We start from the raw sequence: 8780 nt of genomic DNA, 5'->3' as shown, positions 1-8780 counted from the left end.
GTGACCTGTCTGAACAGCAGACATATTTATTAATTTTTTATTTATAATATCAAGTGACGGGATGAACAAGTCGTACTCCTGATGGTAACACGCCTACGCCTGTCAATAACAATTGCAATGCCACTGAGCTTTAAATCAGAAAGATCTGAGGGGCACTGCCACTGCAGCTATCTCTCTGACACATAAGTTTACAAGTCCCATGCGCCTGTAATTTCACGAGGTATAAACAATAGTACATAGCATTACAAATTAAAACTAGTTTGCAATGGAATCACAATTTTTACTAATGCCAAAAATGCCTGGTGTAGTACAATACACCAGACATCAAAAACGTTTACTCCTTACATAACCATAAGGTAGTGGAAGTGTCGGTTAGTGATGGGACACTCCACAGGTGGATATAAAGCATTTTCTGACCAGTAGAAGTCAATTCCAAAACAACTGACTTCCTAAAGTGTGAAACAGGTAAAATTTTAGACACTAATTGCAAAATTTTGGACCAACAATTGCACGAAGTACATCATTTGAAAACACATCACTCCAACATTGAAAATCGAAAACAAACTGCGAGAATTACAATTTTGCTGATGACTATCTAAAATTAGGTAGGTATAGTATACAAACTGATTCGACACAAAAGTAAAATAAATGTACAATGAGATATTTAATAACTGAAAATAGATATGCACTTCGCACTACAGCGTGTAGATATGACTCAAGCTCATTATTGACAAATATTGTTGATTAAGAACCACAAGGCCTACAGCTGAGACACAACAAAAGAATGTCAAAGACAACGTTTTGTAATCACAATAGTTTCGACTAAATCCGTTCAGAATATATAACAGACCATATACCGACAATAATTTTCGATCCAACAACGATCGAAAATTACTAGAAAGAAACAAATTAAGTCACCGAAATTAAAATCAAATCACACAGCTTGGCCACAACAAATTCGAACGACAAAATATTGACAACACTTGCTCCGTGTGACCATATTAAAATCCTCTGATTGATCCTGCCTTAGTGTAGCAAGAAAACTGACAAATCCTGCCACGCTCGCTCTTAGTGCTATGTAAATGCCAAAATACTGCCAACTTCATTTATAATAAAGTAATGGACTAATAATAGATAAAAAAAGACATTTTTGAATTTAAATTTTTTATTACAATAACATTATATGATTATAATATTAGTTGAGGTAAACATCTAAGGGTCGTATTCCAGAACTCTACTCAATACTCAAGTCAGGACTTGAGTATTGCAGTGAGCACTGAAAATCATACTCAAGTCCTTGCCATTAGGGTCGTATTTCCAGTGCTTGAAATCATACTCAAGTCTGCTCAAATCCCGATTTGAGCATTGAGTAGAGTTCTGGAATACGACCCTAACAGTCGCGGCTTTAGACGCCGCCTATTATCACCACAGAACACTATACTCTGGATTATCACCGGCTGGCTGAGGCAGTCTCTTTAGACGAGAGTCACCATGGAGAGTGTGGCACTTGCCGAAAATGTTTGATAGTTTTTAGTTACGTAAATTGTCATGTTAGCGATTGCAAATTGTTTGCCCGGTTTGATAAAAAGCTATTTGTAAAAACCACGAAACATAATTATATAGCCATCACGAAGTTGACGAGGCCGTTTTATTGTTCGTTAGGGGAGCGATAAATTCCCCAAATTGGTGACCCCGACGTGATTATCTCGGCGGCCTCGAACATTTGCGTGAAAGTCGGAATTTGATTTTACGTTTCTCAAGAAATTAAAGTTTATAAAAATTTCAAAATACAATAAAGAAGATGAAGTAATACAAATTGAAGGCCTCATACTTCTTTCTAATGCTCGCTGGAGTTTCCATGGAGGACCGGCTCCGACATTTGTCTTTGCCGTACAAAATTAAGTAGGTAACTGTAATAAACCTACTTTATGTAATAGACGGCCTTAAGCCAGATTGTTCACTTTTAGTTCTCTAAGAATCCGCTAGATGGCATTGACCCATTTGGCGTTATTTCTGAATCGCGGTGTTAAGGTTTTCCCTCGAATGGTGACTATTCGAACACAATTTTGTTAATGGGAACACACGAGAAAACCGTCCGCGATCGCGCCCACTTTGTTATGAGCCGGCTTCATCCCCTTCTCAACAAGCATAGCAAACTCTCCCTTCGCAATAAGGTGAGACTGTACACGACCTGCATCCGCCCAATCATGACGTACGCCAGCGTCGTATTCGCTCAGGCAAATCCCGCGCTAATACACCGCCTGCAGGCTCTCCAAAATAGATTCATGCGCAACGCGACGGGTGCCCCGTGGTACCTGCGCAACGCTAACCTCCATATAGATTTACGGCTCCCCACAATAGCCCAATTCATGAAACAGGCATCGAGGAAATACTCCTCACCACCCCAACCCCCTCGTGATGGCTGCATCCTCTTACGACCCCCACAGGGAACAACCCCACCGCGTAAATAGGACCCGTCGGCCAAGGGAAGTCCTCAACGACCCTGACGACCTTATCACTATCGCCACTTTGAAGGCCAACCAGATCGCTAGTCTGTCCCGTCCCTCACGCACCAACCGTCCTCGCCGGCGAGGTCGTCGAGCCCCTCATTTCAGCACGTACAGTGGTAGATTCTCTCCTACAGCACGCCCTTCTGGTGGAAGTCTCCAGTAGCGCCCTGAGCCGAGGTCCGTGCCCACTTGGGCGCCCTCAGGCCCGCTACTTAGCTTTAAGTTTATTTTAGGGGTTATGAGCCTTCAGCTCGCCCTTTTTCTCCGGTGGCGCAGTAAAGGCCATCAGCGGCCAACTGCAAAATATCCTTCATAAAAAAAATAAAATAAAATAAAAGTTAATGGTAAGAAAAGGGGTTTTGAGCCTTCAGCTCGCCCTTTTCTTCGGTGGCGCAGTCAAAGCCATCAGCGGCCAACTGCAAAATATCCTTGAAAAAAAATGGTAAGAGAAATCTGAGAATACAGAGAGCTCAGTAAGGCCACCAGGTGTTGAGTCCCTTCTTGGGAACTGCTACCCGGATCTTCTGATATTTCGTACGCTCATATTGGTGCCCATCACATAGGGTGAAAAACCTCATCTCGCGGAACGGTTTCCAGAAGTCGCGTCCCTTCTGGGAACAACTGCCCGGACCTTCCGCATATAGGGTGAAATTATATTGGCGACATACAAGGTGAAAATAAAATCTTCTGAACCATTTGCAGTTTCACTTGGCTTGTTTTGGTAACCTCATCCAACGGCAGAAAGAACCTCCCTCCTTTATATAACTTAATTATTTATGGCACATTTGGTGACTCTATGGTTAATGTTAGAAACAATCAATGAGTAAATAAAGTTTCGACCTGTATTAATATTGAAAGTTGACGAGTGGTAAGTCGTGGTGTGGGCGTACCAGTGCTCGGCTTTGTTTATCAATTGCTGATTTCGTTTTTCTTCATACTCGCGACCGGTCTAAGTGGGAGAAAGGATTGCGAACTAAGCACGCCCCGACCGGTAATTTTACAATTAACAACCAAGTGCTCTGATAATAATTCTATTTAAGCTGCTTGTTAATAATGCGAGGGATGTGCGATGTTAAAAAACACGTCGATATAGTTCATCACAGTGTTTCTAACAATGATGATCAAACTAGCGATTCATCAGCAATCGATAGATTAAACAAAATCATAAAATGTTAGAATCCCCACATTTCCCCACATAGCGTCAATCCCCACAAAATCCCCAATCTAGTTGAAATTCCCCGCAATTCGGGGAATTCCCCACAAATTGGCAACGCTGGCTGCATTACAACTGTGCAGTGCCACCCAATTCACCAATACTTTTCTAAGCAGTTTTTTTTACAAAATTAGCGTGCACGAACGCTAATTTCCAGACGCTAGCTAACTAATGCTGTAGGATGAGGCTCTTTGCGCAGACGCAGATTTTTTACAATTTCATTATATTTGTTTTGATTTTCATACAAAATATGAGTTAGTTAGTATAATTTTCAAAAATTATTTTAGGAATTTTCAGCCGAGCTGCTAACGAGACGGCGACGAATCCACAATTTTAATCTGGTCACACTTTCGGTCAAGCCGCAAGCGTTAGTTAGTTTACTTAGTTTAGAGCAAAGTATGTGGATTAGAGGTTACGTGGAACTGTGGAAGTGGTGTTATATAATATTTATTACTTAAGATAATATTTAAAGTACTACCATTAAAGTAGCAGTGTCATGTATTCATACTAAGCTTAGTACCGAGTTGCTGTGAATGAAAAACTTATCTATGTATTGGCCATAATGTACGCAACGTACATACGGACGTAAGTCTTTTCAAAATATATTCAGCAAAATTCTAACGATAAGCACCCCATTCGACCAGTATTTGTTTATCCAGGTTTTTAAACACAATAGGAGGTATCTTTTTTCTGACACGCTAGGACAAGTAAATAACACGTGTTATCTGGAAGGCACTGTAATATCAGATATTTTATAATTATTTTTGACGAGGACCGTAATTATATTTAAATTAAAATTGCAGTTAACACGCCTGGCCACGACAGTTGCAGTGCTGCTCATAGCTTTAAATCGCAAAGATTTGATCGGCACTGGCAATGCGCCCATCATCCTCACATCAAGTTATGAAGTCCCATGTGCCTTTCATTACACGAGTTGTGGTGACGTGCTTATGTAATTGAGTTTGAAAAGTTTTTTAAAATTGCATTTTTCGGAAGTGCCAACTGCATAATATTCTGCTTTAACGCTACAACAAAAGAAGATACATTTTGTTATACGTACCAATTTATTATGCAAAAGCCGAACCTTCTCAGAACTGCTTAACTGCCTCTGGCTGAACGGTTAACATGCCAAACTGCCACCCAGAGGTCCGGGTTCGATTCCCGGGCCGAGAGTAATATTTGTATGACCTACATTTATTTCTCTCGTGAGTGGGTGTAATTTGTGGTTGTTTATTTGTGTGTCCATGGCAACCGCGATACAGTGTCTTCCTAGTGCAGGGTCTTTTTAAAAAAAAAAAACGAAACTATCCGCCCAATCAATGTCGGATAGGATTTAAAAACAGCAGATCCTTTCTCTTCCACACTCTAGAAAAAAAACATGAGTTGTCTGGATGATGTAACAAGGTACATAACTATGTCTTACATCTATATGTAAACATTTATCTTCCCATTAGAAGCACCCTATTCTGATCATTGGTTGGTTCCAATCAATACATAATTTTTTAAATTGGAGATTGTGTTACTCATTTGTAAGTATGTGACACTTTACTGTATAATATCTATATTGCATAGTTTAGGTGATATGAATAGAGTATTCACTCAGTAAGTCGCTTGAATACATTTCTTTAAAACTTTAACACACTGAAACCACTGAATTACCTTACAATACGAAACCGGAGCTAAGCATGGACAAAATGTAACCGTGACAGGCTGTTAACACAGCATCTTGAGAGACAGTTTGCTGTAGTGTTTGCAGACGCTATGAAGTAACATTTTTTCTAAACCACTGTTTTGATTTTATTATTTTACTGTAAAAAACTACTACTCACTTCCAGATACCCTAATATGAACATATGCACCTACACAGTGGAACTCCTGACTATTTTGGACAAGGGCTAGAATCAATGCAACATGAACACACAAGGTCTAGGAGGGCCCACCCCAAATGAAATGGGACATAACTGAAAAAGATATGAACATGGAACCAAGCCATGTGAATTTTGACCACTCGTTTTTGTACGAGACTATTGACATGAAGTTACATCTATATTACATGTTGTCGATGGACAGGATGCTCTTCTGAAACTCAACCCTGGTTTGTAGTTTTTTATTTACAATTCTTGTATTTGTTGAAACACTGGTTATATAGAAGTGGATAGTGATAAAATAAGTATAGTTTCACTATGCCCCTGGCCATACATTTAGCATACAAACAAATCACAGATATATTTTCTATTTACTAACATAAAATCTATAATCATATTAATGAATAAGTATGACTAAACTACAAAAAAGATTTGTGTAACTTCTAGAGAAGCTGTTGAGGAGAAGAAGGAAGTCACAGTCAAGTAATTTAAGATTATATTTTAAGGATAAAACTAATTAATCAGATAAATGGAACTGAATGTACTATAGACCAAAAGTACATTGTCTTTGAACAATACAAAATATATAAAAGTATTTAACTTTGCATCAATTACCATAGTAGGCTAGATAGCCTACAAGTTACAACTTGTAAAGTATTTTAAATCTTCCTAATATTATTATCACAATATTCCTTTCAAATAATAATCAACTTTTAAATAAAACAGACTTGTTAAACAGTCTAGTGAAATAACAAAACATAAATTAAAACTTCCAGAGCAAAAATTAAAAACTTCTATAAAACATAAGTAAAAAAGCAGCTTAAACTACATTTAAAAACCAAGTTAAAAAGTTTTTAAAGCAATAATGTTAGGAGTACATTAAAAATTTTATTATTTTTTTATTTATTATGTAAATGAAGCAAATTGTCATATAAATCATGGCAGTCCCGTGACTGTAAAAACTTGTTTAACTCTTGTAAATGTTGATACTTTTGTTTTTTAATTGGTATGGGATTCTTCGATAATTGTCAGTTTTGATTGTTAATTGTTAATCAAAAACATTGAAAAGATTGAAAATTGATTAATTGTTAATTGTAGATATTTGCGATTAACGATTGATCAATTGTTAGTTGCGAGAACCGCAATTAACAATTGATTAATTGTCAATCTTTAATTGCCAGAACAATTAAATTTTGCCCAACACTGGCTGGCACTCACAATTACTACTTTTACGGCGGCGGCGGCACTGGAGTATTCGCGGTAATGCTGGAGTGAGAGAAGGGTAGTTATATTCGCAGTTACGCTCTTTTCGTTTTTTCTAAAATTTTGGAGACTTTGATAATTTTTTTAGCACACAATTGCGTAGGTATTTGATATTTAATAATATAGATTAAAGCAATGATATTTTAATTTTCAATATCATTGGATTAAAGCAAAAAAAAAAAAATTTGCAATTTTTTCTTTTCGCATATGTACTGAATGCCGAACGACGATATGTCCTTCATGAATACTATTTTTAATAACGTTTGGGAAATTTTTAGAAGTGTATCCTTGAGCAAGTTAATAGTTGCTTTTTTACATTGTGATGCTGACAGGAAAATTATGTTGTAAATAATTCATTCATTTTTTTCAAGATAATAAGTTATGTCGATTATTTTTGTTATAGACCTGATTTATATGTATGTACTACAAGCTAATTTGTTTTGCACTGCATTTCAAGTACAGTGTATCTGACGGTAAAGACTACTATCTAGTTTGATTTAGATGTTTCAGTTCCGTGTAGGTACATTTTAATTACGTGTTTCAATAAACTGTTTTAAAATTTAAACTACGTATATGAAATTTGAATGCCAATTTATTATTGAGAATACTATATTATTTGGTATGAGTATTTAATTAAACTGATTATATTTGGTTTTTCAGGTACATTTATAATTCTACAGGATTTGCGTTACTTGGAGCATTGCCCAGTAGTCTGCTTCACACACTGTATAACGGCGGCGGTGTCACACCGCGTCAAACACCGTTTCGTCAGCTACAACAACGCCAGTATCATCTCTAGGAACCCTGTCTTTATTTGGATCAAGTTATAAGAATGCAAGCACTTTTATTAAAACACTGTTAAGAAGAATTCCACTTCAATATTCACCAACGAAACTCAATTATATTTTATAGACAATTTTCAATAGACATTTTCTGGTTTTGAAAATGGTGTAGTAGTTGGGGTTTTTGCTGTAGCAGCAAAAGGTGCAGTTGTGTTTCTTGTTAGATGAACGATGTGCAAACGGGTCAGATTCAGGCCACCGAGATTAATTTGAGGTACAATTTGTTTGTTTTGTGACACAACAAATGAGTGAGTGGGTAGTATTCTTAAACCATCAACGAAGCTGCTTCGAAGTGCTGCTAAGTAAAAACATTTCCGTGGCGCTTCCAAATCTTGCTAAAAACAAAATTACAAATTCTCGAGGTGAAGTATTGGGTAACAAAGTGAGGAAGTATATTTCGATTGCTCCTTTTGTAACCGACTTCAAAAAAGAGATTTTCAATTCGACTGTATGTGTTTTTGCATGTATGTTACACGATAACTTCGCCATTTGTGAACCGATTTTGATGATCCTTTTTTTGTTGGAAAGAGGGAACCTCAGTAGTGGTTCCATTTCAATTTGAAGAAAATATTCGACAACTAAGGGTGGTAAACTAGGGGATGAATGTCTGTTAAGGTCCGTTTTTTTAGTACTCTCTACTGAGGGTAGGTTATCATGTAACCATCTTCAGTCTTTCCAAGCTTGCACAATCTTCGGTGATTGCATTGGCTATTGATTTCATCGAAAGCAAGGAAGCACAGGTTTTCTCTCCATCAATGTCCTTCTTTATTATAGAATCTGATCGATCATGTGAAGCCTCATTCACATGTGAATGCATAAAGGTAGATTGGTGTAAGGCTTTGGAGCCCCCAGCGCGTACAACCAACAAATGTGCGTATCTCTTTACATGTTTGTATAGGGGCAACAGCGTATGTACGAGTTAGTTCATCTAGAAGAGAATCCAATGACATCCAATGTTTAGTGGGTCCTTCAATTCCGTTTACTGTGGTAGAGGTGGTCAGGGTTATTTTCCTGATTGATAGCGAGGAACGAGTGTTGCAAATGTTCATCAGCGTTTCTAAAATGTTTGTAATGTATGTACAAAATA

The 8780-nt window shown here is 37.4% G+C and overlaps 1 long non-coding RNA gene across 4 annotated transcripts; it reads left to right on the top strand.

The window, feature by feature from the left end:
- The first annotated feature begins 4219 nt into the window (after positions 1 to 4219).
- LOC113235003 lies at positions 4220 to 8200 on the top strand. 4 transcript variants are annotated; one of them, XR_003310830.1, is made up of 4 exons: positions 4261 to 4308; positions 4527 to 4675; positions 5559 to 5818; positions 7512 to 8200. It is a non-coding gene; the product is annotated as an uncharacterized LOC113235003 (long non-coding RNA). The 4 variants fall into 4 exon arrangements; XR_003310832.1 differs by lacking the exon at positions 4527 to 4675 and having other exon boundaries at positions 4220 to 4308; XR_003310829.1 differs by lacking the exon at positions 4261 to 4308 and having other exon boundaries at positions 4358 to 4675.
- The last annotated feature ends 580 nt before the right edge of the window (positions 8201 to 8780 follow it).

Source organism: Hyposmocoma kahamanoa, unplaced genomic scaffold (genome assembly GCF_003589595.1).
Source record: "Hyposmocoma kahamanoa isolate Upper Pololo Valley unplaced genomic scaffold, ASM358959v1 86802, whole genome shotgun sequence".
Lineage (NCBI taxonomy): Eukaryota > Metazoa > Arthropoda > Insecta > Lepidoptera > Cosmopterigidae > Hyposmocoma > Hyposmocoma kahamanoa.
Note: the sequence above shows the minus strand (reverse complement) of the source record. Positions and strands in the feature narration are given on the sequence as shown.